The sequence below is a fragment of the Neomonachus schauinslandi genome, chromosome 1 (genome assembly GCF_002201575.2).
Source record: "Neomonachus schauinslandi chromosome 1, ASM220157v2, whole genome shotgun sequence".
In the NCBI taxonomy this organism is placed as follows: domain Eukaryota; kingdom Metazoa; phylum Chordata; class Mammalia; order Carnivora; family Phocidae; genus Neomonachus; species Neomonachus schauinslandi.
The window spans coordinates 180,845,904-180,871,710 of record NC_058403.1 but is presented as its reverse complement, the minus strand read 5'-3'; positions in this window follow the sequence as shown (position 1 = coordinate 180,871,710).

The following is a 25,807-nucleotide window of genomic DNA, read 5'->3' as shown; positions in this document are numbered from 1 at the left end:
AAGTGTGTCAACAGGAAAGGATAGAGAATGATACATTGAACGCCACTTACAGCATAACTTTATGAAATCTTAACAATTTGCCACAACCCCCTTTTCCTTTCAAAGAAATAACACAACACAAAAGTGCCTGAAACTCTTTAGAACCCCTCTTTATTTCTATTCCCCTCCATCCACAGATGGATTTTGTTTTTATCTTGGATTTTGTTGTTATCATCCCCAAGGATGTTTTAATATTTTTACCACACGTGCAGTATCATAAACTATAGAGTATTGTTCCACATGTTTTTAAAACTTTCTGTAAGTGGATCATTCTGTTTGCATCATTTTACAACCTGATTTTTTAAAAAATTCAACATCATATTTTAGAGATTAATCCATGTATATATATCTCTCTATATATAAAAGCTCACTCTTTTTAACTGCTTTAAAACATTCCATTGCACAAATAAAGCACAATTTGTTTTTCCATTTTCTAGCTGATAAACATTTAGGTTGTTTCCAATGTTTTCATATAACACATAATGGCTTTACAAATATTCCTGGACAGGGTGCTTTGTGCATGTGGGCAGAAGTCTCCTGTAAGATATATGCCTAAAAGTGGGTTATATATGACGTGTGGCTTCAACTTATTAAAGACTGCCAAATTGCTCTGTAAAGACTAATTTATAATCCCATGAGCAGGTGTGAAATTTTTCTTTCCCCTACGTTCTCAACCCACATTTAATATTGACTGACTGAAATTTTTGGCCAACCTGAGGTCTGTGAAAAGTATTTCATTCTGGTTTTAATTTGCATCTTCCAAATTACTAGTGATGGGAAAGGGTTATTTATGTATCTTGGATGCTAATCTTTTGTGGTTTTATATGGATCACATGTACTTTCCCCCAAGTGAGTGAATTTCTTTGCACCTTGTTTTTGAATGGAAGGTCTGGATTTTAATGTAGTCGATTTTACCAAACTTTTTCTTTACACTTGGCGCTTTTTATGTATCATCTAAGAAATGCTTCCCTTCTCTAAGGTCATTCAGACATCTTCCTACATTTATTCTAAAAGTTTTATATTTTTACCTACACAATTAAGTCTAGAATCCACTTGGAATTAGAATAGAGAGAAGCTCTGATTTAATGTTTTTACCTAAGGATACTCAAATGTTCCAGCACCAGTTATTGAAAAGACAATCGCTTTCCTGCTGCTCTGCATAACCACTATTATCATAAATCAAGTATTCATAAATGCATGAAGATAGTTCTTGATTCTCTAGCCCATTTTGTTGGTCTACCCATCTGTGGACCAGTTCCACAACATTTTCTTTCGTTGCTATAGATTTATAATGTTGACATATACCAGTGCAAATATTTTCCTCCACATTCTACTTTACTCTTAATCATAATTGCCTTGGCTTTATATAGCTGTTTCCTCTTCCACATGAATCTCAGGACCAGCTTGGCCAGTTAGTTCCATGAATAGTCCTGCCTATTAAAATGGTAATTAGATTTTTTGAATTTATGGATTAATTTAGGAATAATTAATATTTTTATGACATCAAGTCTTCCTGTCTATAACATATCTCCATTTATTTTGTTTTTTTTTTAAAGGCATTTCAACAACATTTTATAATTACTTTTATATGGATGCTACATTTCTCAGGTTCCTCCGAAAGGAAGGATAAATAGATTCCACCTGATAGGAAGTAGCAAGGTTATGGAAGAGTATGGGAGACCAGAAACATTGCTGTGACTATTTTGGAAAATTCGCTTTGCCACAATCTGCCCTATGGCTACTGTAATTTATAGCCCTCTCATATTCGAAGCAGCTTACGCTCTCCCCAAGGACTGCAAAGTCTACTCGCATTATGGCTTCCATTTCAGGCTCACAGTCCCAGACTTTGCCATCTAGATCATACTCATATGCAACTGGGGCTCTTTGGGTTTGGTTCTTCAAGTAGAGCTTCTAGGGACAGTTCTCATTGATCTTGAGACTCGTGAACTCACGAAAGAATTGGGCTGTGACATTTATATGGAACACATACTGATGGGACAGGTATACAGTAACTGCTATAGACCCTTCTCTTCCAAAAGGGGGAAAATGGGAAGCACGCAGGAATCCATACCAATTTTGAAATCCAGTAGGGTACATGTTGCCATTTATTTGACTAGATTGCAGTACTGCCATCTGGCAATGGTGCACCCTGGCTCTTGGTTATGCCCTCCAAGTCTTCTTTCCTTTTCGATAAAAAATGGCCTGTGTGACAGCTGAATGGATTTCTCAGTCAGCTTTCTGCATATAAAATGTTGACTAAACCTCCCTTTCCTAAGCTGATATGGTTATTTTAAAAACCTCATGGGTTTCTTATGAATCAATACATTTTGAATACATTTCATTAGACAAAAGATACACCCACCAATCTTGCCAAATAAGCCCTTCTCTACCTTGGGCTTGTTGTAAAACTTTTAATGAACAGTACTCATCAGGCCCTTTGTTCTGTTAGTTAACAGGATCTGGGGAGCATTCCTGTAAGATCACCAGAGGGCCTTCTTTCTGAGCAAAGCAGTTCTTGAGGCACTGGCTTGTGTATTTCTGATGTTCTACCAAAGGCTCTTACGATCTGGTCCCGGGCTTAATATTTGCTCTGAGGCGATCTCAAAATTAGAGATTACTGAGGAGGCTGGGAATTAGGAATCATTTTATTTTTTTAACACATCAAGTCCTGGCTCCTTTATATTTCTTCTAAATGTTACTTGAAATGTGAATAATTCCTTTTTTTTAAGGTCATCTTTTTACTTTCTCATTTTATCATGGACAATGGGAAGAAGCCAGAAGACACTTTTAAGATTCTGCCTGAAATTTCCTTTGCCAAATCGTCCAATTAGTTAGGTACATCATTAGTTTTCCACATTGCTTCAGGAACGGTGTTCCTAAACTTTGTCTCATGACATAACAAGGATTTCCCCCAGCTTCCGAAAACATTTTTCTCACCTTCCTTTACACCCTCATGGATAGCTTCATCAGGGGTTATCAGGCATTCTTTAATGGTCTCTTCAAGAACCTTTAGGCTTTCACTAATACTCTCCTTGAGGATTTTACAGTTTCTGCCTGCAACCTTGTCCCAAAACCATTCCCACATATTTTAGACTTTTTGTTGCCACAGCATCTTGCTTTTGGCACCAAAAATATATTCCACTTAAGGCTGTATAACAAATTACTCCAAAAAAATTGTGGCATAAATAACCATTCATTTTGCTCATGGATCTGTGATGTGGGTAGGTCTTGGCAGGAATAGCTCTTGTCTACTCCACTTGACATTAGCTGGGGGCAGCTTGAAGGCTGTGGGTTGGAACCACCTGATGGCTCATTCACTCCCATATCTGGTGACTGATGCTGGCTGTCTGCTGAGACCTCAGCTTGGGCTGGTGAATGAAGTAACTGTATGTGGTCTGTTTGTGTGTCCTTTGCTTCTTTACAAAATGGTAGCTGAGTTCCAAGGGCAAATATCCCAAGAAAGGGAGAGCATCAGAAGAAAGCTGTATGACTTTCTAAGATCTAGTTCCAAAAATCCCCAGCATTATTTCTCCTGCATTCTATTTGCTGAGGCAGTCACAAGTCCCATCCCCGGAGAGAAAAAATACAGCTTCTCTGTTGAGGAGCAGTGGCAAATTTCCAGAAAATCATATGGGAAATACTGGTGTGGGCTTTTTTGAAAAACACATTTTGCTTTAGTTACTATTTTATATAGAATTGTCAGACAGGCTTCTCTCAAGGTGACATTTGAACACATGTCCATGAAAGGGAGGGAGTCATGTTTATGCTTGGGAAAGAGCAGAGGAAACAAGTGCAAAGACCCTGGGGCAGATTATGATTGATGTATTTGAACCAGTTTGGCTGAGATCGGGTAAGCCAAAAAAAGAATAAGGTTATGTTCAGAGAAGTTACCAGGGACTTAATATTTAGGGTCTTGTAGGCCATTGCAAAGACTCTAGCTTTTACTCCACACCGTGAGGAAGGGGTGGGTTAACAGAGGGTAGACATTACTGGCCGTAGGCTTTAAAAGGATCACTTATTGAGATACAATGCTCGTGAGTTTATGGTGTATTTGTCATCACTGTGAAGATGAGATAAATAGGAATGACGTTTATTGCTACACACCCAGAGAACTCGATTACATTTGAGCCAAGAAGGTAAGTGATAAATTTTAGTCTCTTGTAAATGTCTTTCTAAAATCTATATTTGGTTTAAAGTTGAATTTGTACTTTTTAGGCGTTACTAATAAAATTTAGCACCCTCTACAAGCAAGCATTTTCTGATTTTGAAAACTTTTATAGGTGTGGAGTGGCAAGTGTGCTGGATAGCTCTTCTTTGTCCTCTAGATTCACTACCCTCTCTACTCTGTTGTCCACTTCAGGAGCTGGCCTCAATATTTCTTGGACCTCTGGCTTCAAGGTGGGTTGAGTCAATGGGAAGTTCTAGCAGGCAAAAGGGAGGAAAGAGAGCGACGTCAGGATATTAATTCTTATAGTCCATTTTGAGAGCTCCTCAACTATACCTTGGCAGAAGGTCACAGCTTCTCTCAAAGCAGCTGCTCTATGAGACTCTTTTTGTAGTCCTGGTTACTTCTCTCTCTCCCCTTGAGGCTAAGGTGGCAGACTTCACTCCAGCTAGTCCCCCATTCATGCACTCCCCCCTTTGGTTCTCTAAACCATATTATTGTAAGTAGACCCTCTGCAAATAAAACCTTCTCAAATAATCTTTTTTGCATGTGCCATCTGTTCTTTTGGGGATCCTGAGATGGAATAGCAATTCTGAAGCTCTAAAAATTCAAACTAGGGCATTTACGTATTTAATTTTGATTTACCGCTCTCCTCTCTTTTTGTTCTTTCTTTTTTTTTTTTCCCCTTCCCAGACCTATAACTACGGGAATGGGGGAATATGTATACAGACATACTCAGAATTTGAGGAGGCATTTTACTGAGGAGGACAACTCTTCAAACCTGGATGTGATATATGCAAATATATATCCACTTATAGGTATCTGGGCATCAAAATCCATGTGAAAATGGCACATGTATTTTCCTCATGTTAATGGAGGGTGGTGACCTCTTACCTGCTACCACCTCTTTTCCTCAATGCCCCCAACTAAGCCTTTTAAACTGTATTGTCACATATGGACATTTTACAAGGATATTCAGTAGAGGGCTAAAAGAATTGAGCCATGCTTACATCTGAGGAAAAAGCTCTAAAAACATGTATAAAATCTCCAAGGTGGGGACTTTGGAGGCCAGAGCTTAAACATCCTGACTCTTGTAATCAAACTTAACATTAGTACATTATCTCACTTAGTCCTTAGGCCTTTATATTTCTCTCTTGGTTTGATCTTCCTCTCCTCTTTCTTTTTCTTTTTCCAGAGAAGAGATTACACAGAGGATCAAAAAGTCAAGATTTCAAACACATGGTGCATTTCTACTTTTTTTTTTTTTTTTTTTTGGAAATTATTGTACATTATCTCTTGACTGAATGAACTTGCTTGGACAAAACCCAGTACTGGTCTGAGTAACTCCTTAGTCAATAATTGTTGAAGGACTGGCTATATTTTCCTAAAAGAGGCCAATTCTACATCTGGCTTAAAATGGCATTTGGCTTTCGTGTTCCGAAATAGCTTCTTATTCCCCAGTGAAAGACCTATGAAAACTGAGCAAAACAAAAAAACTTAAACAATAATAGAAAGCCTAATGGAAATAATTGTCCCAGTGGAGTTGGACCAAGAAAAATCCAGGCAAGATTTCCTTCATGGCAAACTCAAGCTGCTTGTGTACCAGAGCGGGCCAGGACAAAGGAGGGATGGAGAGTTGCTGAGAGCTTATCTTTGCCCTGCTATAACAGTTAAGAGCAATGTTCCAGTTACTCTGTCTATCTCACAAATTACCTTTAAAGTTAGTGGTTTCAAACAATGGAAATCATTTTTTAACTTTCACAATTTTTGTAGGTCAGGAATTCAGACAGAGCACCATGAACACAACTTGGCTCTGCTCCGTGAGTTCTTAGAATCTCAGTGGGAAGACTGGAAGCCTGGGGCTGGAATCTTCCAAGGGTCCATTCACTCGCTTGTCTGGTGGGTGATGCTGGCTCTTGGACTGGGGGCTTCACTGGGATTATCAGGCAGAGCATCACACTAGGCCTTTCCATGTGGCATGGGCTTCCTTACAACATGGTGGCTGGATTCTAAGGGGAAATGTTCCACGAGAGAAAGAGCTATGCAAAAGTTGTATTGCCTTTTATAACCTGGCTTTGAAAATCACTAAGTGCCACTTCCAGCACATTGTATTGGTCAAGACAGTTACAAGGATTCCCTCAGGTTCAAAGAGAGCAACACAGATCCTTACAGATCCAACGCAAAGGAGAATTACCATATGTTTTAAGATGCCATGTAGGATGAGATATCTATTGGTGCTGTCATCTTTGGAAAATGCAACCTGCCAAGATGAGAGCTGTCAGGCGAGATGGCCTGGGTCAGAATTCATGCTGTGCTACTTCCTAACTGTATGACCTAGGGCTTGTAAATCAGTCGACTTCTCTGTACCGTAGTTCCCTCACAGCCTTGATGTGAGGATTCAATGAGTTATATGATAAGTAATGGGAACAGTACTTGGCACACATTAAGTGCTAAAAAAATGTTAGGTCTTACCATATAATGTAACAGGAAGGGTGCTCTGTCCTTGCCATTTATTTCCATCTTCCTATTCTCTAGGTGGAAGGGCGGGTCTTTTAGCACAAAACAAAGTTAAATTACACCATGAGAGATGGCTAACAGTGGCCAGAGAGGAGGGAGTTGTTAGTCTGCTACATTTTCTTTTCTTAAAGAATCTGAAACCCTTAGCCTAGTCCTTGGAGGCCTACAGGAAACTGCTCACTGCAGGAAAAATACAATCTGCTACAGATAAAGCCTCCCAAGTTAGATGGCCATGCTCTGCCAGTTACCACATGTATGATGGTAGAAGCTTGCAGGATAGAAGATGCAACTGAGATGCCATGAGTGGGAAGATAGATGAAAGGAGGAAGAAAAGAAAAAAGGAGGAATTCTTCCATTTCTGAACCTGATTTTATATATCTCAAAAGGAAACACAGTAGGACTCTGTGTTCATAATACCCTACTAATGAGACTGGGGTTTTATGGACCCAAAGGCTGTACTTGCATGCTTTCTAGACATCATGGACATAGGGAAGTTGCCTATTTGTCTACCTGTCTATCCACAAGAAAAAAACACCAAAATATTAACACTGGTTTTCCTGGGTAGTGCATTAAAAGTGATTCTTTTTTATTAAAAAAGAAATCTTTTCCAAATCTTCTACTATTTCATAATTCAAATAAATATTACGGGGGAAATGGCCTCCTGATATACAGCAGCTGGACTTGCACATCACTAATGCCTCTGAGTATCAATTACTAACACACTGACAGCAGCATTTCAATGGGAAGAAATGGGCCAAATCACCCTCTGGAGCTTCCTTTTCTTAAGAGAGAGAAGAATTTGATGAGTTTCTCCTGAACCTAAATCTGCAGAATCACCAAGATGCAGTGACTTACAGAACAGTAAAGAGGTCACTTTCATGGCCTGGGTAGAGTGACCCTAATGCCTGACCCTCTCAAAGACCTAAAGCCCCTCCAGTTTTACCTGTTGACATTTGCTGAAGAACACAATGAATTTCCCAGTGACCCAGCTCCCTGTGACTTGAGCATGGCTTCTGTGATTTCAATAGAAACCACTGTAGCCCATAAAAAATACAGAGGTGGGGGTGGGGCATATGAAAGATTACAGAACACAGCCAAGCTGCACCCCACCCCTCCCCTCTATGGCTAACAGCACACCCAGAGGTCCTTAGGGAGGGGTGAGTACAATAAGAAAACACCTGTGAATTTCTTGCAGAACTCCTCCGATGGCCACATTCCACCCTTTCCTCTTTTATAAAAGGTTCCATTTGCTCCATCTCTGACCCCAGGGCATGGACAAATGGATGGAGGCCTGGTGTGGCTTCTCTGCTTTTGGCTGTGTTCCCCGCACCAATTAATCAGTGGACTTCAGCCTGACAGGCTCAGCTCTCTGCTGCTGCTCATCCTCTGGCTGTTCTGGTAATTACTCCAAAGCCTTCCCCAGATGCAAAAATTTCTCAATGTTTTTTCTTCCCCACTGCTCCAACTTAAGTGCTGGCTACTGCTCAGAGAGCAGCCATGGCCTCCTCCTCTCTTACTGACTGTGGTCAGTAAGGCACCCTGAGCATCCAGTTTGAGTCCAGGCTGTGTTACCTGTTAGCTTTGCCACCTCGGATTTGTCACTTGACTTCCCTAAGCTTCCTTATCCTTGGAAAGAGGATAATAGTAACTACCTTGATATCCTCAAGGAGTCATTGTGGTAATCTGATCGGGGTGATTCTTAAACCTTTTTCTTTTTTTGCCTAAGATCTTTTTGGCAGTCCGGGAAGCCACAGATCCCTTTTCAGAATTGTGTTTTTAAATGCATAACATACATAGGGTTGCAAACAAAACCAAGCATACTAAAATACAATTACTGTTATTAAAATCAATTGATATAAAAATAAATGTCTCTAGTAATGCCTTAAATAACAAGATATAGCAGTTGGTCTGAAGACTGTATGATTTCTAACCAGTTGGGAGACTAAATGATATGTTCAGGTATCTACCACAGCAGTGATATGACATATCATATCATATCATGATGTGTCATTTCATGATTCATTTCATTTCATGATTAAGTCACAGATACCTTTGGGACTGGGTTTGTTGCCTGCATTCATAATTGATGGAAATGCTAAATTCTAGTTAGAGTTTAATGAAAAAAAGAATTTTCCCATTCAAGTTCACAGAGCTCTGAAATCTGTTCACATATTCTTGAGGGGACATGGATTCAAGTCAAGACATTCTGATAAAAATAATGAGATATTGTATGTCAACTGTGGGATTTGATGTATGTGAAAGAGAGAAAGACACCCCCTGTGCCCCGCCTCCCTGTGCCACAATACCATGGCATCATGTATCAGAGTTAGTCCTTAGCCTCAGGTTAAGCAAGTGTGTCTCTAGCTGTGGTCGCTAACCCATCTACATTAGAATGACCTAGGTCAGAGAGAGGGTAGGCAGTGTACATTTTACAGAAAGAGCTTCTGAGGTCCTGCCCCCCAGTTCTAGTGAATCAGAAGTAGGCCCGGGTGACATCCCTTCTTTCTTTTCTTTTCTTTTCTTTTTCTTTCTTTCTTCTTTCCTTTCTTTTCTTTTCCTTCCTTCCTTCCTTTCTTTCTTCTTTCTTTCTTTCTTTTCCTTCCTATCCTTCCTTCCTTCCTTCCCCCCTTCCCTTCCCTTCCTTTCCCTTCCTTCCCTTCTTCTTCTTTTTCCTCTTCCTCTTCCTCTTCTTCTTCTGGATGACTGTAATGCACTCCCAAGTTTGAGAACCTCTTGATAAAGGGAAATTGCATCTATTATTATCATTCTTGCTTGGAGAACCAGAGTTGTTGTCTGGACAGAGGATGGGCAGATGATCTTCTAGAAATTTTTCAGCTTGATTACTACTTGAGCCAACATCAAATAAACCAGAATCCATGCTCCAATCGTATCCCAAAATCTTTTCCTCAAAGAGCTCAATTATGATGATTGGGAAATGAACATCTCCGCTCAAGGTGGAATGCCAGTTCCACTGTCAGGTTGGCACTGTAGGGACCCTTATAAGAGTCAAAGGGTGAAACAAAAAACCCTCACACATAGGTAAGCAAATCACATATAGGTAAGCAAACCACCAACAGCCTGTGTCCAGCATTTTATTACGGAGATATATTTTGGAGTATTCAGAGATGCATCAAGCCTGAGATATGCCAGATGTTGAGTGTTGCTTGGGGGAAAGTGAAGAGGACCAAGGGTGGAGGGAGGTAGACTTTACCTGAGAAGCCTTATTTCATTTTGGTCACCTTTCCTAGACACGAAGAGCCCAATCCAAGGACTCTTACACATTAGGTACTCAGGGTTTCCTGATGCTTTCCTGGTGTCTGAGGCAGGGCGGATGGAGCAGAAAAGAACACTGAAGGTAGTGTGATCCCTAGAGAGGAGCTGCCTGGCTTGTTCTGTGAAAGTATTTATTTCTCTAGTCAAGAGCTTGATGGGGGATGAAGAAGAGATTTTGTCTTCCCAAAAAGAGGTAGAGACAGAGAGAACTGTCAATAACAATCTTTATCAGGAGGAACTGATGATTCGAGAAGACACTTTCGTTAGATAGGAGATGTGGGGGAAAACAAATATCCTGGTTGGTGCTTAGGGACACACATAAATGCTAGAAGGTATTTTTCTCAAATGTCCTTTTCTTGAAGATTACAGCGAGCTTCTGGGAATGTTTGGTGCCCTCTCCATATGGCACAACCCAGAGTACTTTGAGGGGATGGTTATGGAAGAATTTCAGAGCTTGCAGGCACACACAGTTGCAGGCTTGTCCTCCAACTTCCAGGGATTTTGAGCACTGGGAAACATAGCAACATATAGCAGGAGCCTGGAGCCTTGTGAGCACAACACTCTCATTAGCTGCACCAAAAACTGGATCCACTCCCCTCTCCCTATCCCACCAGCATTCTTCCTTCTACTTTGAGACTGTCCTGTTCTGCAAAGAGTCTAGGTGATTTTTAGGGGGAGGGAGGCTCAATTTCTCTCATTTCCCTTCTACCCACACAAGCCAAGCTCCTTTCCCTCATTCCTTCTGAAGAACATGTGCTAAACACTTCCCAAGTGGCCTCTTGCCTGCTTCTTGCATGTTTTGGGGAGAAACAGAGCCTAAATCAGGGGGCAACAAGCTGTGACCTATGGACCAAATCCCATTGTTGCCTATTTTTGTAAGCAAAGTTTTATTGGAGCACAGCCACACCCATTGACTTACATACAGTCTATGGCTGCTTTCTAGCTGCAAATTGCTTCCCTCTGCCTCACTACCAGATTTTATGAAGAAACCCAAATATTATCGGTTGCACGGCTATTTGCTATTTTGTAAATTTGTTAGGGGATGAGGTTGAAACATCGAAAATTTAAGTCCAAATCGACATAATAAAGGACACTTTTCAAAAAGGTTTCCGCGTGAGCCTCTCATCTAAAATCTCAGAAGACTTCACGAGTAGTTACTATTTACTCTTCAATGGCTCCCTCGGGGACCATAATGGAGTGTGGCTGCTTCAAGAGTCCCTTTAAGTTGTGTAATATTTTTCCTGGTTCTTTCTGGCTAACACAAGCGCTTCACCAGTATTTGGGGGGGGAAATGTTGTGTATCAGTTTCTCTCTTTTAGATTGGCATTGACCTAAATGAGTATTTCAGGCACAGCCTGGGTTCCAAAGACTGTGGTTTATGCTAAAAGAAAGAAGAAACAACCCTCAAGGACAAAGTCAAAGCAAAATAGAATTTAATTCATAATCTCCTTGTAAGAATTGAGGAGCTCAGGAACACAAGACACTAAGCCCAGTGTCAGCTACAGGGATGGTGGTTCCATGCTCAGCTTTGCTTTAACAAGCAAGTTGGACATCTTTGCATCCTATCAACCAACCATCACATGTGAGAATGACCATGAGTAAGCCTCTGGATGAGGAGCTGCATCCTGGCCTCCAAAGAGTGTAGGATGAAGACGGAAACTTCGCATTTATATTTCTTTTAAATCTCATCCTGTTACGCTATTCTTGGCATTTGCTTTATAATGTACATTTTATGTCATTCAGCAATGCATGAAAGGATGATGAATGAGCACGTGCTCAACAATTTTTTTAACAAAGGGGCGTGTGGACAAAATTCACCATTTTGCATTTCTTATCTCAGCATTTGATCAGCACTAGACTCTCAGGGGTCACAAACTGTAATGCCCCAGGGGGCTAGTGACTAACTGGAGACACGTGCCCCATCTAGAAGGAGCAGCGGCTGTTCCGATCACCCGTTTTCTGGCCCACTGTCACCATGTGCAAACAAGGACTCCGCTTGACCCGATCTTTAGATTTTTTTCAAGAGAAACTGAAAAGCTCAAAAGCTCATTTTCATGTAAAAATTCATGATGTGTGTGTGAAATCTCACTAGATTTAAATTTCGGAGACTTAAGGCAGCGCCATGCTGCTCAAAGAACTCTACATGTGTTGGCCAGATTTGGCCCTTGGTCCTTCAGGTTGCAACCTCTCCCTGGGTGTTATACCCCCAAATGTCCATGGTTAAATAAACTTGCAAAACACAACAGAATGGGGTCCTTCTTAGATATTCTTAATGAAGGTCGGTATATTAAATGTTCTCAGAAGTCATGCAAGCATGAAACCTGTTTAGGTTTTTTAAAACCATGGTACCCCCAAATCATTAGCCTGTAAACCACTGTTCCCCCAAATCACCGGCCTGTGGACCCTCCTCGTTCCCACATTACAACAACCTGCAGGGATGGAATTGCTAAGAATATACCCTGGGCTATAACTGAGCTAGGCAGGTCTTGCTACTATTACCCTCATTTTATACATGAAAACAATGGAGTCTGTGAAAGGCTATGAAAATTGTTCAGGGTCATATTGCTAGTGAGGGACAGACTGCGGGTCAGACTTTAAAGCTAAAACTGTTTCTACTACATTTCACAGTGCAAGCTCCTCCCTACCCTGAAAAAGCCTGTGGATTTTGTTTTCTCTATAACTGGCACAGTAACAATTTCAGGATTCAGGATCTGTTCTTTGGTAGAATTGTTTAAGAAGAAAACCCACATCCTCTAAAAATATATCAATGACCCTGGTTCTATAAGTGGCATGGGGGCAGGGGTCTCAGTTTCTAGCATCACCTCCCCTGGGGAGGCTTTGTGGCTCCTCTCTTCTCCCACCCTGCTTTGCCCTGCCCTGGGCATTCTAAAACAGCTCCTCCTGCCCTCCCCACTCCCACCCTCTCTGGACCTCATCACCTTTCTCTCCACCCAACGAAGGCCCTGATTCAGCAGGCCTTGCCCAGCTCCCTCTGCAGACACCCAAGTGGGAGCCAGAGGGAGGGGTAGGTCAGGGCCTGGGATGAACAGGGAGGTCTGGGAGGTCCTGCTCTGTAGGGCGGGGGTTTGGAAGCAGGCTGGGCTGGCTGGGGTGCGGTCAGGGCTGAGAAGGGGTGAGGGAGGCCCGAATTATGGCCTGGCCCCTGTGAACACCATTTGGACACCAGATGCAGAATGAGGGCTGCCATTTGGACAGCCTTGAGCCAAAAACCCCATTCCCAGGAGTGAGGTATCCACCCCTGCTATGTCTTAAACATCCCCAGAGAGGCTTCTTCATCTCAAAAGGGGAATTCACCCCTCCCTTGGCAATCACTCCCAGGCTTAACTAACCAGCCTTAATGGGAGAGAGTTCATCCTCTGCTTCCAGAGAAACTCTTCCTGCTATGTTTCTTCTCAGAGTCTCTCCAGAGGCCCTGAGGGACGGGAGTCCCCGCCCTCCACATGTTAACCTTTGATAAACTTCAGGGCAACAGAGAGAGTAGCTAAGAGCATGAGACAGAACTGGGTTTGAGTCTCAGAGCATTAACTAGCTGTGTGACCTTAGGCAAGTTACTTAACATTTCTGTATAGTTTCTTCTATATAATGGGGTAAAAACACGATACCATCAAGAGAAAAGAAAGCATACAACCATACAAAATCTTACACATCAATATCCAGAGTGACATTTATAATAACCCCAAAGTAGAAACAACTCAAAGGCCTATTTTGGATAAACGAATGGACTATTAGACAGTCAGAGAAAGGAATGAAGTATTGGTAGCTCTAAGATGGGTTAACCTTGAACGCATTATGCTCAGTGTAAGAAGCCAGTTATAAAAGACCACATACAGCATGATTCCATTTATATGAAATGTTCAGAATAGGCAAATCCACAGAGACTGAAAGTAGTTAGTAGTTGCTTAGGCTTGGGGGGAGAGGGGAATGAAGAATGACTGCTGATGGGTATGGACTTTCCTTTTGGGGTGATGAAATGTTCTAATGTCGACTGTGGTTATGGTTGCAAACTGAATATAATAAAAACCACTGAGTTATATACTTTAGGTGGGTGAATTGTATGGTATGGGAATTAGATCTCAATAAAACAGTAATTTTAAAAAAGGAGGAAAAAACCCCACAGAATCTACATCATAGGGTTACTGTTCAAATTACTGTTCAAATTAGCCTGTGAAATGTTTATCACAGTGCCTGGTAAGCCATCAGTAAATATTATCTTTGATAATAATAATAATTAATACATGGTTACATTTATATCATAGAGTATCACATAAGCATTATGATACAGAATATTATATGTAACTAAACATTAAATATAAATTACATTAAAATAATTATAAAATTATTATTTTCACTCTGTCTCCTCTTCCTCTTAAAAACTTTATGATTTTGGAGTGGTCCTCCAGTTTTTTAAACATTATTAAAATTATTTTTGCACATTATGAATATTATGTTTCATAACATCTATAACATATTATCATAACTATATCTAAAAGATGATTACTATATATTTTCATATATAAGAATACATTATTTCATGCTATATGAAGGTCTATAATACATGATATTGTATTTGATGATTATTAAGAAATATTATATTAGTAGTAGCATTCACCCTGTGACTTCTCTTCTTCTCTAACATTTCTGAATTTGGACCGGTTTCCCCAGTTCTTTGAAACGTTTCCTGGCCTCTTATACATTTGGAGAGAAAACAGCTCTGAGTTTGGAGAAATTAAATTACAACCCTGACTCTCATTCAACTGCCTCCTGTAGCTGTAACCCTAAAACAGGAAAAAAGCACCACGCTCCTGCAGCTGGAAGAGCGGCCAGGGACCGGCCAGGGCGACCTGCGGGGGGGGCTCGGGGACTCACGCGTCCCGTCCCAATCCCCGTGCGCCCCCGCCACCCCCCCACCGGCTCCCTGCGGCTCGGGTCCCGGGGTGGCCGGCGGCGCTCTCCGAGCCCACCGGGGGGGGGGGAACGGGGGGGGGGGGGGGCGGGGGGGAAGGGTGCTGCCAAGCAGGTGTCCCATTTGCATTCCAATGGCAAACGGGCGCGCCCACTGGATCGGACAACAAAGACACCATTGAAGCCAGGGCTCCGCCTTCCGCAGCCGAGCAGGGACCCGACGGCGGTCTCCCCGGGAGGTGTTCGCTGCCCGCCGTCCCCACCCAGAGCTCGGCCCGATTCGGTCATGGGTGACCGCGGGACTTCTGAGAAACGCCAGCTGGGCCCAGTTGCTGCAACTTTAGGACCGTTTCCCACAGAGAGGGCCGAGGCCCTTTGAAAGGCTGGGGCAACAGCACCTCCTTCCCGCTCACCCACAGTCCCAGCCACTCTGCAGAGTTTTCGGAAACACAACTACAAGCACACGCTGCAGGAGAAATGATGGCCAGACCTCAAATGCCCCAGCCATCTCTCCGTTTCCCTGAAGCCCTGCAGACCAGAGACCTGAACATGGCTGATTTTTCACACTTGCTGGGCAAACTTCTCTGTTAACGTGGTCATTTCAACTGTATCAAGAAACCAAAGGGGGGGGGGGGGGGGGGGGGGGGGGGATGAGGAACAACCTTATTTTGCAGATATCTTTAAGGTGCTTGGAGGTTGTGAATGACATGGTAGCAACTTTCTTAGAATTCTTTCTTATTTCTTATCAACTTTTGTATAATTGTATATATATATATATTACACACATATTTAAAAGTGCTTCAGAGAGAAAAAGGAATATATTTATGAAAGTTTCCTCCCCCCGTGGAAAAACTGCTAGAAGCAAAGTCATTTAGAGGAAAAAGCCTAGCAAATTGGTATCACAGAGTATGGGAGCCGGACTCCCTGGCTATTATAAGGGCCTGAGGTAGTCATGCTGCTTCTGTGCGGCTGAGGAAAAGACCCTCACCAGCCTGTCCCCTGGGGCACAGGGCTGCCTAGTGGATGGTGGGGCTGCACTTATTTTTCACTCTGGCCCCCCCTTGGCTGGGACATCCTTGAGGAAGGTGCAGTCTGCCCAGCCATTCATGGGCGCTCTGGATATGTTCACCCCTGCCCCGCTCCCCGCTTAATTCTAAAAATGGAAGCTCAGAGATATAAACTGACTTCTGTCTGAAGTCACACAGCCAGTCACAAAGCTCTTCATGGTGAATGGAGCCCTAACAGCCCTTGCAAGTACCCCCTTGAACCCACCCAAGGGGCAGTGGTTGCCAAGTGCCTTCCAGACAGCAGCATCTGTAGAGTCCCGGACTTTTCTGTGAGCCCTTGAGTTCTCGAAGGAAGAGAAGAAAAAGGGCCCTGAAAAGAGTCATTTCAATGTTCTTTCATGCAAGTCCTGTACTTTTGAAAAGAGGAGAAATAAAAGGATTGGACAAAAATGGAGGGGGATTTAACAGAGAAAATTTGGAAAGGATGAAGGACAGCAAATATTGTGATCTGGACCTAGAGTGGGTATGGATGCAGTCCCTATATTCAGCATTCCTGGGGCATCACATCTGCTCATATAACTGAGCCAATTCAATTTTCATTTTGAGCCCCCATCCTGCCATACTGGTGGGAATCTTAATCTCAGTCATTTTTGGGATTCCTCACTCTTGAGTCCTAGGGCCTAACTCTGAGCTGAGGGGTGGTGTGGTGGGGGTACATTCTAGCTGTCAGACCACAGAAGTGGTCTTAGGAATACCACTGTCACCATTCAGAGGCTGGTTCTGAAGCTTGTGACTGCTTCAGCAGGAAGCTTGGGACATAGGGCTCATCCTCACTGATGCGTCAATGTTCCCCTGAGCCATTTTTGTCTGGGATTCCAGCCCCACAGCACTTTTGCCTTCAGGTTTCTCCAAGCTCACTCTCAACGCTACCCTCTTTGCCTCTGCCCTCGAAAAGATAGGTTCTCTCTGCTTTCTGCCTTGCCACAAAATTGTGTTGGGGGCTCAGAAGCCCAGAATCTGCTATCTGCTTAAATGAGGGGAAGAGTGAAAGAAAAATGTACATATACAGAAAAAAATGAATTAATATGTCAAACTGCTCTCCAGTCCCACAAACATAGGATTTTGCTCCTGGATGGGACTCTGAAATTATTCAACCTAAGCCCCTTATTTTGCAAACCAGGTCTTGATGTTTAGAGAGACAAAGTGATTGAGCTGGTTAGTGTAAAAGGCAGGATGTAAAAGGGGAAAATTTCATGTGAATCAGGTCACATTTTAAATGTGTTTCACAGCTCATACTTCAACAAATTCCAGGAAAAAGTGTGCATTGAAGTTAAAAATAAAAACCCTTTTGTTACGTGAATAAACATCCCCAATTTCTACCTGTTTTATGTACTTACATTTAGGCATACAGGGTTTTCTTAGAGTAGGTTCACTTGTTTCCTAAAGAATTATTTTTATTGGATGTTACGTGCTCTTTTTTAAAAAAATTTTTTGTTTTTTAAGATTTATTTATTTATTTTAGAGAGACAGCTTGTGTGCATGTGAGCTGGGGGAGGGGCAGGGGGAGAGGAAGAGAATCCCCAAGCCAATTCCCCACTGAGCGTGGACAGGGCTCCATCCCACAACCCTGAAATCATGACCTGAGCCGAAATCAAGAGTTGGACTTTTAACCAACTGAGCCACCCAGGAGCTCTGATGTATCAGGTTCTTTGAGATTATCTTTCTCAATGATGTTGCCATAAAGATGAATTTATGTCCTGGTAATGGTGCAAACAGATACTGAGACGTGCCTCCTTGCAGAATTGTTTTCTTTGGTGCTTTCACCACTCAGAGGCCAGCATCTATCAGTAATAAGATGAAAAACCCTATAAACCCCACTCCCTGTCCTAGGCTGGCATTTAATATCTGCATATTCTTCCATTAGTCACTTCAACTCACAAGTGTGGTGACGTGAATGGAAAACGTGGAAGTAGCAGTCAGCTTACAAGTTCTTGGGTGTGCGCTTCCTCTGAAGCCAAGATGGAATGGAAGGTGGGGGCCACAACAGGCCTGCAAGATCTGGGCCATGTCATTAATACCTCCAAGTAGACAGCTGTCCCTTTGTCTTGAGAGGGGAGAGGGATTCCAGGAGAGGGCTCCTGAAGCCAAGGGAAAAGGGAGTGTGGTAAGAGATGGTCCTAAGAACAAAATCATTGCTTTTTTTCTCAAGCTCCCAGCTGGGCGTGAGAACCAGGGCACATTCCAGGCAAGAACCTACTACAGAGCTATGGATACTTCTAGTGGACCTGATGTGACTGGCTTTCTCTTAGCTCAGAATTAGATATAGGAATAATAGATGCCAACTTTTATTCTGCATTTTATTTGGTCAGATACTAGTTAAAAGCATTATCTTTTTAGCCCCAACAATCATCCAATGAAATAGGCACTGTTACTATTCCTAATTTATAAACAAGGAAGCTAAGCACAGAGAAGTTAAGTTACTTGCTTCAGGCCACAGAGCAGAGCCATTATTTGAACCCGAGACTCTCCGCCTACGCGGGTAGCAGCCTTTACTGCCACACTAGATCACCTCCTGCTGTGGAGTCCCTCCCCATGAGATGGTTCATCTGCACATTATGCCCTCCAGGGTGGAGGATCTCTGGCCCACAAATTCGGCTGATGATAGAGTCAATGTGAATTTAATACTATGTGGCCTTGGAGTTCAGACTTAACTACCTGTGCCAATTCGCTTGGAGCATTGCAAAAGAGTATTTCTCAACTCCACTTAATAACAGTTTATGCCTTAAAAACACCTCCCAGGTATTCTTTTAATGACTTCCAACATTAACATATGAGATGATGTCCAGAAGGATGGAGGGAAACTGAAAATTCATGTGGAGAATGGAGAAAAGCACACTGATAACGTCTCCCTGGCATGGGTAAGGATGTAGTGTCCACCCGTATATAAATAAACATGAGACCCATGTGGGTCCCCCATTTACAGACCCACTCGCTCATACGTTCAGTGATTCAATAACTCTTTACCGAGTGCCCATGATGTGCCCAATACGCAAGAGACAGCAGAGCATGACAATTAAGAGATGGACTCAAGTCAGGCTGCTTGGGTTAGAAACCCAGATCTGCAATGTATCATGTGCATGACCCTGGGCACATTACTTCACCATTTAGTGCCTTAATTTTCTCATCTGTAAAATGGGGTAAGTCTCCCTATAACTCTCAAGTGCTTAATTCATAGTGAGGATTAAATGGGTTAATACTAAATGAGTTCATACATGTGAAGTGCTTAAAGTGAACATGGCCCATTGTAAGCACTATTTAAGTCTTTCTTATCATTAGATCGTAGAGAATTTGCCCCATTGCTGAGGCCAAAATCCTAGGAGGATCCTTCATTTTCCTCTTTCTCTTGTCCATCCCCCCGCCCCCGAAAATAATCTATAAATAATAAGTCCTTAGATCTTTATCTCCAGAATTTATCTCCCCAAACTATCTACTTTTCTCAGCCTCCACTGCTACCTAGTCTATGCCACCATCCTCTCTTTCCTGGACCACTGCAATGACCATGTTCTTACCTCTTTATCATCCGCTCTCCAAAGTAATCAGAATGATCTTGGTAAAACATAGATCATTCCACTGTGCCTCTGAAAACCCTACCATTGGTTTCTCACTGCAGACAGAAGAAAATGCAAACTTCTTACTCTGTCCTAGGTGAAGAGCTGCCAGAGAAAAAACAGGTCAAATGTGAATTTCAGGAAAACAATAGTTTTTTAGCATAAGTATGTCCCAAATATTGTCACTGAACATGGCCTGCTTTTTCATTTTCTTAGCTGCTAGCCACCAAATCTTAGGGAACTTCTTCCATGTTTACTCTTAATGGCAAAACTGTTTTTATTATATCCATACCACGTATCACTTTCCAAAATACTCTTATTGATTATGGACGTCCACTCACTAGAATTCAAGTGCCACAGGGATACAGACCTTGTCTTTCTGAGTCACTGCTGTATTTTCAGGACTTAGATCTGTGCCTGGCATATAATAGGTACACGACAAATACTTGTTGAATAAAGAGGACTAACACCCACCAATACTTTCCTAGTGCTTATGAGGCGCTCGGGCGCTCTGCTAATTACTTTTCATGATTTACCTCACTGAAACCTCAAAATAATGCTATGAGGTAGGTTCTATTATTACATCCACTCAATAAGGATGTGCTAAAAATAATAACAAAGGCTATGCTGGTTATAAAGCTATTTTAGCTCCACATCTATACTCTGCTAGTGATGCTGGGGCCGCACTCCACAAGCCCTGCTTCTGTTTTGCCCGCAGCTTCCTGTTAGGTTCGCGCATAGGGGAGGCTAGAGAAAGGAAGCAAGGAGGAGAGAGGAGACCTGCTCCTGCTGGTTTTGTCTCTGTTGCTGTAACTGGGCAGCGCCCTTTGGTTCCAGCTGTAGGTCTTTCCATTTCCAGAACCAGGCTCATCAAACTCTTTCAGACACATCAGTACCAGCAAGCACCTGCACCTCAAAGGACTTAGCTCCAGTGGGGGGGGGGGCCTCCTCTCTCAAGCCTCTTATTTTCCCTCCTTCCCATTCCCTCTTACTCCACCCCCCCATTTCTCTTAAGGGTTTCTATTAAGTTTTAATAACCCAATCTCTTTGTTCCCCTAACCTGTGGGATGGCAGCAAGCTTTCTGCCCTTGGTACCTCTGTGATACCCTAGTGTCCCTTTTGTGCCTTTTTGATTTCCTTATGCATGGTTAATAATCCTTTCTGATGAAATGCTTGAGATCTTGACTGATGCCAGAAACTGAGCGCACAGAATTAACAACCGTATTGACTGACAGCCAAGCAGCAGTACGACGCTTACACAATTAGCGTCAATAAAAGGAAGAAAGTTAGAAATGCCCCTGGAGAGGAACAGACAAGACGAAGACTGATTTGGCAGTATCTATTTAAATCTATTATAATGATTCCCAGCAGGCAGGAACATATTGTAGGATCTTGGCAACTCCCACTTGGAGCTGGGCAGGGTCAATTCTTAGAAAAGTGATGTTGGATAGACAATCCAATAAATGTTCTTCCCACCATTGTTTCAGATCCAACCCAAGAACAGCTTCCTCCACAGAACCTGCTGTGGCAGATACCCTCCGGTGCTCCTCAGGGCCCCAGAGCTCCTTACTCCTAGCCAGGATTCCATGATAGAGTGGAAAAGGCAGGATGGAACTCTCACGGCATTCCTCGGGGTGGAGGAGCTTATGACCCGTTCTGGCCAAAGAACTCTAAGAAGAAATGGCTGGAGGAGGTATCTGGGGAAAAGTTTGTTCAGAGAGATGCCAAGAGACTGTGCCTCATTAAAAGCCCCCCCCCCCCCCCCCCACCGCCCCGTTCTCTTTGCTGTCCTGGCTTCCTCCTGCTTCCTGCTTTCAAATGTGGCTGCCATACTGGACACTGATGTGACCAGCCCAAAGATGAAGTGTTATTGAGGAAGACAGGAAAAACCTATGTCCTTAATGACACTGTTGAGATGCTGGATCAGCGTAGGAAGAGCCAGCTTCAGACTTCTTGTTCAGAAAGTAAGACTTACGGGCCCCTGGGTGGCTCAGTTGGTTAAGCGACTGCCTTCGGCTCAGGTCATGATCCTGGAGTCCTGGGATCGAGTCCCGCGTCGGGCTCCCTGCTCAGCAGGGGGTCTACTTCTCCCTCTGACCCTCTTCCCTCTCGTGCTCTCTGTCTCTCATTTTCTCTCAAATAAATAAATAAAATCTTAAAAAAAAAAAAAAAGGAGCCCTGGTAGAAAGTAAGACTTACGGTTTAGGTCTCTGTTAGTTTTCTGTTTCTTGTATTTTAACACATTTTACCTGGTCCATCTTCTAATCTCCCAGCTGGAGGCAACTTTCCTTTTGGCTCATGAATCCTCCTTTTGAATTACCCTATCATTTTGTCTTAGAGTCTGTTTAACTTTCATATAGGAAAATGATTTATAAATGCATCTTCTTTCCCCTACCAGACTTCAAGCTATTAAGGCCAGGAACTCTAATTCACCTGGATACTTGATACTGCCTCCAGCAGAGCGCCTAACACGTGGCAAATACTTAATAAAGGCATATGCATATCCTCTACCTCTACCTTATGCAGATGTAGGGTGATGTCTACAGCTTATATTTGCTGTTTAGGATTTGTACTGTCAGAGAAATCTTATTTAAAAGCCCCAACTCTGGATTCAGATGGAACTGGGTACCCACCTTGGCTCAGCTCCCTGTTAGCTAGGTGGCTCTGGGTAAATTCTTCTATCTCTACATTTTACCATGCTCCAAGTTCCCATTCAAATACCACCTTCCACATGAAGCAGTCTGTGCTCTTGCTCTCTCTCTCTCTTTCTCCCCAATTTGGAAGTATTACTTTCTTCTTAACTCATCATTCCCTTCTCTGAAATATTGAATTTTTAAAAAGGATTTTATTTATTTATTTGAGAGAGAGAGAGAGAGAGCACCAGCAAGGGGTGGAGGGGGACAGAGAAACAGACTCCCCGAGGCGCAGGAAGCCTGACACGGGGCCCGATCCCAGGACCCCAGGATCATAACCTGAGCTGAAGGCAGATGCTTAACTAGTTGAGCCACCCAGGTGCCCCTGAAATATTGAATTTTAAATTAATTTTTACATATGTGTGATCATTCTATCATACATGTTTCTGCTACTTGATGCTTTTCACTTAATGTGCTTTTTTAAATTAAGTATAGTTGACACACAATGTTTCAATGGTTTCAGGTGTACAACAGAGTGATTTGACAAGTCTATACGTTATGCTGTGCTTACCACAAATACAGCCACCATCTGTCACCATACAACGCTATGACAATAACGTTGACCATATTCCCTATGCTGTACCTTTTATCCCCATGACTTAGTCATTTCATAACTAGAAGCCTATATCTCCCACTTTAATGTGTTTTGAAGATCTTTTTAGTTCTACATATTTAGATCTACCTTATCATAGTACTTAATAGTATAGATCCATCAAGATATATTTAATTATCCCAATATTAATGAACCTTTGTGTTGTTTCCAGTTTCTGCACATTTGTGTTGTTTCCAGTTCTGCACAAAATTCTACAATTAACGTATGTGCTTTTTGCTATCCATGAGCAAGTATTTCTCTAGGGCAGACATCAAGATGTACACGGGTAGATAGATACACATTTAGAAATTTAGCAGGCTACACCAAATACCTTCTAATTAGGTAGTAACAGTTAATAGGAGTCAAAATCATTCAAGTGCTCTTTCTTTGACTTTGCTTATCTTCTCAGATTCTGGAACAAGAGCAGTTAGGGGCCCTTTAGCTGGTCCGAACAGTGTGTCACCCTGCTTTGTTACCCATTCCCCACTGTCCCCCAAGGAGGGGGAAGAGCACAGGTCTCAGAGGCCACCAGCTGGCTCTGCCACATTCCAGCCATGTCACCGCCGAAGTGGTACCAGACCTCTCTGAGCTCTTGTTTCCTTATTTGTGAAACTGGATGAGAAGAGTTCTCATGTACTGAGGAGGCAGATAATGCTCAGCAACCTCTTCCCCTCATGACCTTCTTCTCCTTTTTCTGTCTTTCCCTGGCATTCTTCAGTCCTTGGAGGTCTATGGGGAGTTTGTTGTATTTATATTCCAAATAAGGACTGGTGCCATGAGTTTGAAATAAAGAGGAGCATTGATCTTCAGTAGAGAATTCCACCCTCTGAGACTGTTTGCTTGGACAACATGGGCGGATGTGTCCCATTCATCTCGGAGTCAGGCCAACATTCTGAGCAAATCCTACCCATTGTCAATCCCCAATTAATAATGGTTGAACAGATAAATCAGTTCTGCATTCACTGCAGCACTGTCATGATGACACTCTTCTGGGGACCAGGGGTTCCCAAAGAAATTAAAAGCCAAACCAATCCCTGTTTGCCATTTTGATGACATGATTGAGAACTGAGGCATTATCACTTCAATCTAGGGATGCAAATGTCGTCTCAACGAAACAAAAGAAAATTTCTGACATCAGTGTTAAAAAAGGGGGAGTGAAACTCAGCAGAATCCTTTGCAGTGCCAAGGAGGAAGCAACGTCCTCCATTTGTTAGAGAGGTCAGATGGAGGGATGAAACTGACCAGCAGCCTGAAAGCAGACAGAGTCCTTCAGAAATGCAAGAAGAAGAGAAGCTTCTCAGAGTCAGGCCCCATAGGAAGATCAAGTGAAAGAGGTCTGGATAAAGAAATGACTTTATAGCCCCTACAACTCTGTGGAAAACACAGCTGCTCCGGGAAGCACTGTGTTCAGGCAGATGAAATGCACAGATTTTTCTTGAGAAACATCATGACATTAAGAAAAAGACTCAACAGGGGCGCCTGAGTGGCTCAGTCGGTTAAGTGTCTGCGTTCGGCTCAGGTCATGATCCCAGGGTCCTGGGATTGAGCCCCGCATCGGGCTCCCTGCTCTGCAGGAAGCCTGCTTCTCCCTCTCCCACTCCCCCTGCTTATGTTCCCTCTCTTGCTGTGTCTCTGTCAAAAAAATAAATAAAATCTTTAAAAAAAAGAAAAAAAGAAAAAGACTCAACAATATTTCAACTAGGTGAAGACCGCTTACACAGAGGTTGAAAAATTTAGCATGTTATGGAAAAACTCCCTGCTGGCATTTTAATAACCTCCATATTAAAAATGATAACTTCCTTCAAAGGGAAACCTTTTAATATACATTTTTAAAAAACCAAGGGTTAGAAAACTTTTCTTAAAAATGAGCAAGCCACCTCATAGGGTCAATTAAAACTGAGCTTACAGTTTGAGAAACAACTAAATTCAATGATACTTTTATTCACTTATAATAATAACTGTAACATGATACATATAATATAAACATAATTTATGTAACATGTATGATAATAATTATAGATATATGTGATATATTATATAGAATATGAATATAACATGAAGTAATAAAAACAATTTAGTCTCATACTAATAATACCTAATAATAATTTATTTATTTATTTTTCTAATAATACTTAATACTTATAAAAGGCTTTCTATGTTCTGGGCCCTTAAGCATTAAAACAGGGAGGTGTTCTTAAGTTTATACAAAGAAGCCAAGACTGAGAAAGGTTGCTAACTTGCCCAAGGTCATGCACTTAGTAAAGGAAAAAGCTGGGATTTTTTTTTTTTTTTAAAGATTTTACTTATTTATTTGTCAGAGAGAAAGAGAGATTCAGAGTGTGAGCAGGGGGGAAGAGCAGGCAGAGGGAGAAGCAGGCTCCCTGCTGAACAAGGAGTCCAATATGGGACTTGATCCCAGGATCTCCGGATCATGACCTGGGCCAAAAGCAGACGCTCAACCGACTGAGTCACCCAGGTGTCCTGAAGCTGGGATTTTAATCAGTGTGATGTGACTCCAGAATTCACGCTTTTAACTTTTGGATGTGAGGTTCTACTCTGGGCATTATGAGGCACATGACACATTAAGCTAACCTATGCTGAAAGATGCTACATTTCGTTGGTGAGATCCACATAGATGTAAGCAACTCCAACACCAGGCAGAACAGGTAATGCACCAAGGAGAAATTCTGGTAGTAAGCAACAGAAACTGATCATCTGATTTATGCAGTAAAGGAAGTTACTGTAAAGATGTTGATAATATCACAGAATCACTGCAAAGACTGATAACTAGTATTAGAGACTAAGTGAGGCCATCTGAAAGCAAGATACTCATCAACGAATCTTCTTTCAAGCAGATATAACTATGTTTAATATGAAAAGAAGAAAAAAGTTGAGAACGTAAGGATTAATCTTTCTCAGTTTGTTAAACACAGAATACCTAGCGTTAACCACACTGAGGATGGTTTCCAAGTTTCTTCACCTGTTTGTAT